The 11,951-nt window shown below is 44.2% G+C and overlaps 1 pseudogene; it reads left to right on the top strand.

Moving 5' to 3' along the window:
- Nucleotides 1-9,088: 9,088 nt before the first annotated feature.
- LOC132351520 (WW domain binding protein 1-like) lies at nt 9,089-10,209 on the top strand (annotated as a pseudogene).
- Nucleotides 10,210-11,951: the final 1,742 nt, after the last annotated feature.

The following is an 11,951-nucleotide window of genomic DNA, read 5'->3' on the forward strand; positions in this document are numbered from 1 at the left end:
GTAAAGCATAGTGTATGGAATAGCTTTGGTTTGATTTAAGTGTCAGATTTATGGAGGGGAGCAATGGGAGATAAACATGGAAACGTAGTTAGGGCGAACTCTAACTATGGTCGGGGAAGGGCAGGAAAAGAAATCATGAACATGGATAAGAACTTGGACTTCATTTGGTGGACAGAGTGAGCCATTGGATGTTATTTAGTAGGGAAAGAACAGCTGTTCTTTAAGAGAATTGAAAAAGCAGCAGCTTAGGCGATGGATGAGGGTCGGGGTGAGGGCTGTGGTAAGGCGAAGCAGGGTAGCCATCCTCAGCAATCTCTTCTACTTTCCCAAGTTGTATAATGGAGATAATACCAATTTTGTGAGGGTTTTGAGAGCTGAACAAAATTATCAAAACGTTTCTAGTATTATATCAAGCTCACAGAGGTAGCTAATACATATCTGTTAAATACGACACATGTTATCAGATTCTTCTGTTTAAAGAATATTTGTTAACCGAATTTTCTACTCAAAAGTGTAAGGATAAGACAGAGTTACATTGTTCATTATTTTAACTGGCTTTCTATTTACTTTATCTTTTTGATACTTGCATTTTTGTTTAATTTACTTGTTAGAAATTTGGAGTTTCTACCATGTCATCTCTGAATCCAAGGCTCCTTCTGCACCAGTTCTGACTGCCAAATAGAGGTGTTTTGACTAGAAGCATATTTATCACATTGAACAATTTGCTGAGATGGAGGACCACATTGGATAAGGAATTATTAATAAGTTCATACATTGTAAATAACCAGCAAATGAAAACTCAAGTTCATTACATCAGGATGGCTAACATTGAAAAGACTGACAATATCAAACGCTCGTAAGAATTTGGAGGAACTGGAATTCAATACATTGCTGATGGGTGTAAATCTGTGTAAATCTGTTCAACTATTTTGCAAAATAGTTTGGTAGTTTCTAATAAAATTAAACATACATTCACCCTATGACCTAGCAATTCCATTCCTTGCATTTACCCAAGAGAAATGAATGCCTATGTGTACCAAAAGACGTACACAAGAATATTTATAGCTCTATTCATCATTGCTAAAAACTGGAAACAAACTCATTGTCCATCAGTAGTCGAATGGATTAATTATAGTTAATATATACCACAGAATACTGCACATTAAAAAAAAATGAACAGGGCTTCCCTTGTGGCACAGTGGTTAAGAATCCGCCTGCCAATGCAGGAGACACAGGTTGGAGCCCTGGTCCAGGAAGATCCCACATGCCGCAGAGCAACTAAGCCTGTGCGCCACAACTATTGAGCCTGCGCTATAGAGCCCGCGAGCCACAACTACAGAAGCCCACGCACCTAGAGCCCGTGCTCTGCAACAAGAGAAGCCACCACAATGAGAAGCCCGCGCACTGCAATGAAGAGTAGCCCCGGCTCGCCGCAACTAGAGAAAGCCTGCGCGCAGCAACAAAGACCCAACTCAGCCAAAAATAAATAAATAAATTAATTAATTAATTAATTTTTTAAAAATGAACAAACTACCAACTTACATGACAATATGGATGAATCTCACAGCATTGTTGAGTGAAAGAATCCAGACACAAAAGGGTATGTAGTCCAAGAATGAGCAAAATGAATCCATGGTGACAGAAGTCAGAATAATGATTTCCTCTGGCGAGGGGAGCATTGACTGCGAGGTAGCATGAAGGAAACTTCTGAAGCAACTGAAATGTTTTTTATCTTTATCCAGGTGGTGGTTTCATGAGTGCATGCATATGTAAAAAGTCACTGAGCTGTCTTAAGATTGAGTACTTTACTGTATGTAAATAACTGAACTTAATAATATATAGTTTAATACATATTAATATAAATATTATAATAATACATAACAATAGTTTACTATATGTAAATAACTTAAACCCGAGTCTTTAAAAAGGCATCTTTTGGGACTTCCCTGGCAGTCCAGTGATTAACACTCCACGCTCCCAATGCAGGAGGCCCGGGTTTGATCCCTGGTCAGGGAACTAGATCCCGCATGCCACAACTAAGAGCCTGCATGCCGCAATTAAAAAAGATCCCGTGTGCTGCAACTAAGACCCAGCACAGCCAAATAAATATTTAAAAAATAAAAAAGTAAGTTAAAAAGTATCTTTCTTTCAAAAAGTATTTGAGAACCAACTAGATGACCAACACAGAAAAAGGGATTGTAATATAAAAGAGAAATAGTTTTATTTATTCCATAAGCATTTTTCTGATATCTAACATGTACCAAGACATACACTAGGAGCTAGGCATGCAGAAATAACTGACATCATCCATTTCCACAAAGAGGAAAGGGGAAAGAAATTAATGAGTTATGAGGACTGAATCTTTATGACAAACCTGTGAAGAAACTGAGATTAAACCACAAACCAGGAAAAAGCAGTTAAAGTGTCATGCCTAAGGTCACCTAGCATTAAGGGGCAGAGCGTGTGCATGGACTCCAAAAGCAACGTTCTGTCACAGTATGCTTCCTCTAGCTGTAGAGATTCTGCCATCTCATCATGAGCAAAGATCTGTACACATACAAGGTAATGAGAGGATCATTGGGACGGAAAACAATGACAGGTGCTTGTTTTGTCACACGCTCTCTAACTGCTGGTTGGCTCTAGAAAGGGGAGATGAATTTGGATTGGAGGAGCACTCCTCCAATCCAAATTCATTCAACCTTTGCACTCTTTGCCCTGGTTCCCACAGATTTCCATTCAGCTCAGCACATGTTGATTGAATGGCTACTCTGGGCTGTCTTATGATGCTGTTCAAATAGACACATGAGAGCATGTTCTGTTATGGTCTCCCGTGACTAAAGGCAGATGTTATGAGTTCTTCAGTCTGTCTTTAGGGAATCTTTGTATTGTTTAATGGTCTGTCCAACAGCAGCTACTTGTACCACCTGCTGGCAGCAGGAAATTGTTTGAAGATTCTTCTGTTCTCAATACCCAAGATAGGACCAGCCCAATAAAAGGACCCAAGTGTTAGAATGGCCTTTCTTCCCCACGTGTGGGCCAAATATCTTCTAGCCCTAAAATTGACAAATAGGGCTGCTTGTGCAAAAAGCACTGCTATTGAAGCAAAAAATTGAGCATGTTACAGGAGTCTGAAGCGGTTGTGGGCTGGCCTTAGCTTCCATATTGAGTAAGGGTTACTGGCTCTGTGTAGTGTCAGCTCCTAACACACACATCTAAATTCCTCACTTGAAACCTTTTTCTTTTTTTAAATTTTATTTTTATTTTTAAAATTTTATTGAAGTATAGTTGATTTACAGTGTTGTGTTAATTTCTGCTGTACAGGAAAGTGATTCAGTTATACACAAATATATTCTTTTTCATATTCTTTTCCATTATGGTTTATCACAGGATACTGAATACAGTTCCCTGTGCTATACAGCAGGACCTTGTTGTTTATCCATTCCCTATATACTAGTTTGCATCTGCTAATCCCAACCTCCCAATCCATCCCTCCCCCCACTCCCCCTTCCCCTCCCCTTTGGCAACCACAAGTCTGTTCTCTATGTCTGTGAGTCTGTGAAACCTTTTTCTTGATTGAAGGAAGGTATTCAGTGTGGCATGAAGTATGAATCATTCAAATGCAGTAAACCAGGAGACTTCCCACCTGGCAACAGAGGGCTAAATGGCAACTGTGATATATAGTAACCCTTCCACACAAAAGAAATAGTCAACATATAAATCCTCCTAAGAAGTAAGCTGCAGCAAGTCTGCTAACCACTCCCTCTTAGGGTCTTCCAGTTTGACTTTTTGGTCGTTTTAGGTGGCATGCCCAATGAATACTTAATTTAATAGTCTAGAATGTGAGATCTGGATTTAGATGCCTAGGTTCAAATCTTGATGACATCACTCACTGGCTGTGTAATCTCTGGCAGTTAATCTCTTTGCCTCACTTTCCTCATCCATAACTATGGAGGGAATAGACATTCCTTCACATCATTTTTTGTAAGGATTAAATGAGATATGTATGTAAAGAAATTAAAACTCATAAATGTTAGACATCATCCTTATCATCATCAACAAACTGGCCATTTTAATCCTTTTTACTCATGAAAAGGAAACCAGTTACCTGCATTTAAACTCCTAATTTTTAACGCAATAGCAGAGAGACAGGGTATGGAAATGAAATGCAAGCATGGGCTTTGCCACAAAATAGGATCATTGCTTGGGTCCACAGTGCAAGAGGCTAATTTAGGGAAAGATAAGTGTAAAGTTTCAGGAAAGAGTCAGGATATCAAGGTAACATGGACAGGGGAACGTTTAGATAAAATTGTCTGAGTGCTTTACAGTTAAGTGCGAGGGCTGTGTAGTTTAATCCAGGATTTCCAAGGAAAGATATATAAATATATAGGAATTAATGGAAAATGAAGTAGCCAGAGACTCCTATCCTGAGGTACTTTATACCTGTATTAATTAGCTAATTCAATTTACATGTAGATTTGAGTGCAAATGGCACATTTGGGAAACAAATGTTATGGCAGATAACAAATAATTAGCTTGAGAATTTGTATTAGTCTGCTTGGCTGCCATAATAAAATACCATAAACTGGGTGGCTTAAATAATGGAAATTTATTTTCGCACAGACTGGAGACTGGGAAGTCCCAGATCAAGATGCCAGCTCACTGGCTAGGGTCCTCTTCCCAGGTTGTAGACTGCCAACTTCTCACTGTGTCCTCACATGACAGAGAGAGACAGAGATAGAGAGACACATATAGAGGGAGAGAGAGGGAGAGAGGGAGAGAGGGAGGGAGGGAGGGAGGGAGGGAGGGCGCCCCTCTGGTGTCTCTTCTTATAAGGACACTAATGCCATCATGAGGGCCCCAACCTCACAACCTCATCTAAACCTAATTATCTCCCAATGGCCCTGCCTCCACATACCATCACCTTGGGGAGTAGGCTTCATCATATGAACTTGGAGGGACACAATTCCATCCACAGCAGAATTGACAGTGTAATGAATGAATTGAACTGTGGCTTGCTCTGTACTTGTGCCCTTCATGCCTGTTTACATGGGTCAGATGGAGTAAGTTATTTGAGTGCTACATGTTTGGTATTTTCTGTTGTATGTGCACACACATGGGTAGGGTGTACAACTTAAAAGCAAAACCATTCAAGCATGCAGAATTTCCCCACCTACCACTTAGCTATGCTTCAGCTCTTCCATCAGATATAGATGATTACTAAAGTGGCAGGAATGGTGTCATCACGAAAAAGTTTCAGGATGAAAAGGGATTGCTTATTGCAGAGCTCTGGGTGAGAATACAAAGAACCTGGAAGATCCTCTTTCATAGCCAATCATTAATGTTGTGTTTGTCTCTTCTGGACCAAAGGAGAAGTGTTGAGGGTTTGGGGGGGTGGGGTAGTGGGGAAAACAGGAGAAAAAAGGAATGGGAGAGAAGAAATGGTCAATTAGCACATAAGGGTGAGAAGGCAGGAACTGAAGCCACAAACTACAGAAAGAAAATGCTCACAGCCCCGTCCCCACCCAAGCTCTTCTCTTCGGCTCAGGTGGGTCTCTCTGATGCCCTGCACCAGGTGCCGGTGGCTTCTGAAGGAAGAAGACCACAAGCTTTCAGGAAGAAACCCTTCAGATGCCAGGAGAGGCAGCAGTCCCACAGCACTGGGGCAAGGCTTGTCGTCTCTCCGGAAGAGTAGAGAGCAAGTTCTGTCTACTGTGTGTGGAAACAGGTCTGTCAACTTCTGCTCAGAGTAAGGTGGAAGTCAGTCCAGGAAAGGGAAGGTGAGAGAGTACTAAAGAAGAACTGAAGAGCTAGGAAGAGCTAGATCTTTTGAAGGGGATGTCCTGGGCTGCCCAGGAAGGCTGCCTCAGATCTTCATCAAAAGAATTATTAACTCTTCTTCTCATTGTTGGATTGTAGCAAACCGCTCCCTTAGAAACTTCCTAGCCTTCATCCAAATGCATGTAAACCTTGAGAGAGGACCAAGAGGGAGAAGAAGGGCATGGCAGATTAGATAAGATATGAGAAGTGACAGGTGCTGTGAGGCAAATCAATGAGACAGGAGATGATGTGACTGAATGGGAGCCTTCATCCTGAAGAACTACATCCCCCTGAGGCTTCTAGGCTGCTACCTGTGCTGCTCACCAAGAAAAAAAATCACCCAGATTCACCTCACTTCCTTTTCTGCCATGCTTTGCAGGCTGGGACGTCAAGGGACAGCTATAGATAGAGCATGCATGACCTGCAGTGAGTTATTTGAACAAGAAGGAGCAACGTGGCATTAATGAGACTCCATGTGTGACTGAATGACAACACTCAAAGCGTGATGACCAAGATGCCATGTTTACCTGGAAGAGAGCTCTCCGGGTTGTGCTAATGTGTCTGCCTTGTTCAGCATTTTTACTGGCAACTTGGATGAAATCAAAGTGAGCAAGCTTGTCAAGGGTTCAGTTGACACAGAGCCAGGAGATAGCACTAATAAGTCAGTTGACAGGAACAAGATTCAAAGAGATCTAGACAGGTTAGAATGATGGATCAAAACTAACAAGATGGAAGATAGAAGCTATAGTTAAGTTCAAGCAATTAGATGCACCAGGTAAGGGAGACGAGTTCATGCATGAGTAATGAAAGCAGTGGTTTTGGTTGATTGCACTCTTGATATAAATTACATATATTTACATATATTACACATACATATATTACAAATTACGTATATTACATATTCCATATATGCCATATATTTACGTATTCCAAATTACATAGCGTAACATTTGTTAAAAAAGAGAGAGAGAAAAAATTTTTGCAGATTTATATTGCATACATAAAGTGGTCATATCCAAAAAAAAAAAAGGAGATAATTATCTCACAGTATTCTTCATATTGAAATCTATTTGAGATGACTCAAATTAAGCAACCATTCATTGAAAAATGCCCATGAGGGGGTCTGGCGAGGAGAGAAGTAATTGAAGCAGTTGGAGCAGTTTCTCTGAGGAATTTGAGAATATGTGTAGAGTGTGGGGAGGATGAGATAGTCATATTCAAATATTTGAAAGTGACATTGAAAAGAATTAAGTGTCTTATGTGTAATTCCAGATGACGAGTAAAGGGAAGTTTCAGACAGAAAGATAGATTTCTGCTCAATATACATTAGAATTAATTGACATTTTGAGATACCCAAATAGAGAATTTGCTGTGACAGGAATTTTCCAACTTGGACCCATTAGGGATGATGTGGAGTGGATTGGGAGGACACACTAGGTGACTTGAGGGTCCCTTCCACTCTATGGTTTAATTTATTTCACTTAAAAGGTATGTATTGAATTTCTACGCACCGTGTATATAGTGAGTGGTGAGCAAAACATAAGCTGCTCTCTTGGCAGCTACATATATAATCGATGGAGGATACAGACAATCAACAGGTAAGCGACAACTTACTATAAACTAAATGCTATGTAGAACGCAAACATGGTGCTGAGATAGAGAAAGATTAGGAAGATCCTCCATAGATAAAATGGTCAGGGAAAGTCTCACTGAGGGGATACTTAAGTGAGACCTAAAGGGTGAGGGGATAGGCTTTTAAAGAACTAGGAGAAACATTCCCAGCAGAAAGCACAACATGAAAAAAGGCCTCCTTGGTAAGACAAAGCTGGGCACACTGAGGAAGGGAAAGCAGGTCAGGGTAGCTGGAACACAGGAGGCAAGGAACAGGATGGCAGAGGTGAGAGGGAGAAATAGGCAGAGCCAGATCACATGGCGCCCTGTGCGAACAAAGATGAGAATTTACATTTTTTTCCTAAGTTCAATAGAAAGCCACTGAAGAGTTTTAAGCAAGGAGAGACAGAATCTGATTCACGTTATAAAAAGGTTGATGAGTACTTTAAGACTGTTTTAGTGCTGAAAAATAGCAGAAAACAGAGGCTGTTCTGTTCCAGCACCGAGGTTAACTCAGAAGGGAAATGTAGGGAGAACCAGCCAGAACTCTGCCAGAGTTTCCTCAGCTCTTAAGAGCCCAGCCCCTAGGGAGGCTCAAAACATCATGGTAGAGGGCTTTGAAGCACTGGGCAGTGTATTCGTTCTCAACTTGAGAACCTGGAATCTACCCTAGTGTCATTTGTGGCCTTCCAGAAGAAATGCAACTCAGAGTGACTGCCAGAAAACAAGTACAGAACCACAAGTGGCCTTGAGACTCTACGTGATCTAATCTCTAAAGAGGCAAGCATTTTACAAAACAAGTGAGAAGTGTCCTTTCCTTCCAGTAATATTTGGAATTGGAGTTGAGGATAAGGTTAAAATTAAGCAAAATAACTAGAATAGAGTTAAGGGCAAAGAGATCTTGCTATAAAATTGAAATTCGATATCAAAAAGGAAATGGGATGAATTAAGAAAACACAAGAACGGATTAATTACAGGAAGGTCAGCATTAAATAGCTAGATTGAGAACTAAGCAAGTTTAAGAGGTGCTATGGTGAGATGTGGAGATGTGGGTCCTACAACTGATAGTATAATAACATTGCAGGCTGTATAGAAAAATGGGGAAAAAGAGAAAAAAGCTACCAGTAAGCCTTCCACCTTAATTGGCATTATTATTAATTTTGTGCATGTCTTCTGTTATTTTTCCCTTGCATCTGCTTTTAATATCTTTATTAGATTTTTGTTTAAGTCGTAAGAGCAATACATGTGAATTGCAGAAAATGAAACCTGCTCTGGTCTCCCAACCCAACCTCTCAGAGGTATACAAATGGAGTATAGTCTTAAAAGTTAATAGTTTGTTAAAAGAAGTCAAAAGAAGATGAGATATATCTATACACACACACACACACACACACACACACAATGGAATACTACTCAGCCATAAAAAAGAATGAAATTTTGCCATTTGCAGCATCATAGATGGACTTGGAGGGCGTTATGCTAAGTGAAATAAGTCAGAGAAAGACAAACACTGCCTGATCTCACTTACATGGAATATAAGAAATATAACGAACTAGTGAATATAACAAACAAGAAGCAGGAAGAAGGAAGAAGAGGGAAGAGGAGGAGAGGGAGGAGGAGGAGGGAGGTGACCGTGCCGTGGCGGAGGAGCGGGAGGGGGATGGAGAGGAGGCTCCTGGGTGGCATGGAGCTCCGGCTCCTCCAGGCGCTGCCCAGGCCCCCCGTCAGCCAGGGCTGAACCCCCGCAGGATGAGGAAACCTGCGTGGGTCCCAACAATCAAAGCTACATCTGTGACACAGGACACTGCTGTGGACAGTCTCAGCGCTGCAGCTACTACTATGAACCCTGGTGCTTCTGGCTCGTGTGGACCATCATCATCCTCCTGAGCTGCTGCTGCGTGCGCCACCACCGCCGAGCCAAGCACCGCCTTCAGGCCCAACAGCGGCAACATGAAATCCACCTGATCGCCTACCGGGAAGCCCACAATTACTCAGCGCTGCCATTTTATTTCAGGTTTTTGCCGAACTCTTTACTACCTCCTTATGAGGAAGTGGAACCGACCTCCAACTCCTCCCCCGCCATACAGAGCCTTCCAGCTCCAGCAGCAGCAGCAGCTGCCTGCAGTGTGGCCCTACAGGCCTACTGCCTACCGTGTGGCCGATCTCACCAGGGCCTCCCAGGGGGCTCCGAGCAGCCCCTTGTCGGGCCCAGCAGAAGCAGCACGCGACCCCCGAGCATCGCTGACCCTGAGCCCTCCGACATGCCAGCAGCCCCAGCAGCCGCCAAAGCCCCCGGGATGGAGCCCAGCGGCTCTGTGGCCGGCCTGGGGGAGGTGGACCCTGGGGCCTTCCTGGACAAGGATTCCGAATGTAAGGAGGAGCTGCTGAAAGGGTGCAGCTCCGAGCAGGGCGGCGCCCTCCCCGACAGCAAAGACAAGACGCCCGGCAGACATCGCCGCTTCACAGGTGACTCGGGCACCGAGGTGTGTGTGCGCAACCGGGGCCACCATGATGACGACCTCAGAGAGTTCAACGTGCTCATCGACGATGCTCTGGACGGACCCCTGGACTTCTGCCGCAGCTGCCACGTGCGGCCCCCTGGCGACGAGGAGGAAGGGCTCTGCCAGCCCTCGGAGGAGCAGGCCCGGGAGCCCGGGCGCCCCCACCTGCCGCGGCTGCCTGCCTGCCTGCTGCTGAACACCATCAACGAGCAGGACTCCCCAGACTCCCAGAGCAGCAGCTCCCCCAGCTAGAGCAGGCCCTGCCTGCGCCCGAGAACTTGGCGACGCAACCAGGGTAGGGAACCATGAGAGAAGCATTAAGTGACTGTGTTCCTTTCCCGCCCCCCCCCCCCCCGCCCCGCTCCTGCATTTTCCTGCATCTCCAGGTACAGTTTGGGGTGTGGGTGCCTCACCCCCCATAGAAACACAGTGTCGTGGAGGGCCAAGAAGTTGTCCTGTGACTCATTCCTCATACCCCACCCCGTCCCCCTTTACCTCTTTTCAAATCACGTGTCACTACCTGCTTGGGTCAGAGAGATGTGTGTTTCAGAAGCCCCCAAGGAGGGGGTGAGACTGTGCCCTGAGGTGACTCTTGGTGATGGAGTGGATTCATGTTCTGGTGTGAGATTACAAGAACCTCGCCGCGTCTCAGTCCGAAAGAGGCGGCAGGTCTCAGCCCTGGGTGAAGCCCCCAGAGGTCTGGGGATTGTCACTCCTCGCTGCCTGTGTCTCCGGAGCTGGAACTGGGCCCCTCCTGTGGGAGGATGAGAGCTGACCGGCCGTTTCGTGGTGGGTTGGTAAAGGGCTTGTGCCCTCAAATTCCAGGTGATGAGATCGAGGTGGCACGATGCATCCTGGAGGGGCCCCTTCCCAGCAGGTCCTGGCTGGCTGCAGACTGGTTCAGTGTGGAAGATTACACCTGCCTTCTCTTGGTTTTTTTTTCTTTTTTTAAAAAAAACAACAACAAAAGCGAGCTGAAAATAAGAACTTGACCAGTGGGAAGGCAAGAATTCTGTTTTAGAAAAGGAAAATTTATGGCTTTTTCCCAACTTGGCCTTCAAAGAGTCCTGGCTACAGTTGAGCCAGAAGGAGAAGTTTTGTGTGCAGGCTTGGCTGGGGGCTATCTCTGGAACTTCTGCGGGCGAGCAGGAGGCCCTGCGCTGTGGCAGCGGATAGAGGTGCAGCTTTCCGCATCTCTGCCGTTTGATCTGTGCCCATAGGTGACCAGTACCCTCCCCCATCCCAAGCACACATCTGCCGGCCTTCATGTCTCACTGTTCTCTACGAACAAATGAGGAAGCTGTGGGTCCTGAGAAAGGGCGGTCCCGCAGCCTGACTCTCACACAGTATTGTCTCTTGATTCTGAATAAGCTGTTTTGTTTATTTGTTTATTTTTTCAGACGGACCGTTCGGAAAAAAATGCCTTGGTTATCTGTGGTTTTCGTGCCCTTTCCCTGCTCCGCGCCCCCTTGAGTGGGGTAACTAATTTTTGTAGCCTATGTCAAGTGTCTAAGTGGCCCAGGTAGGAGGGTGAGGGCAGCCATCCTGAAGGACCACAGGATCCTTATTGCTGTAGTTTGGCCTCAAAAACCAGTTGAGCTTTGACAGGAATAATCTGAACGGAGAAAGCAAACTGCCGAAACTAACGTTCCCTGTCCAGCCCCGTTCATATGAAGAGTTTGGTTCTCCTCCCACTCTTGAACGATGACATTCAGGCTAGGCATTGATGTTATGGTAAGAAAGGAAGGTATATATATATATGTATATATATGAATACACGTGTATATATGTGTGTATGTGTATATATATATGTATATATACACATACACACAATATAGACAAATCCAAGGCTGTGATGTGAACGAGTGTCTGAGTTTGGAGTCCACAAAACCAAAATCCACGTTGAACAAAGTGCAGTCCGTATACAGCGACTTTTTGGATAACCTGTGTGTGTCTGTCCGTTGTGTGTGAGCCCCCAGCCCTGTTTTCCTGTGACTACGCTTTGAACGGCAGCCACTCTGC

The sequence above is a fragment of the Balaenoptera ricei genome, chromosome 1, assembly GCF_028023285.1.
Source record: "Balaenoptera ricei isolate mBalRic1 chromosome 1, mBalRic1.hap2, whole genome shotgun sequence".
Lineage (NCBI taxonomy): Eukaryota > Metazoa > Chordata > Mammalia > Artiodactyla > Balaenopteridae > Balaenoptera > Balaenoptera ricei.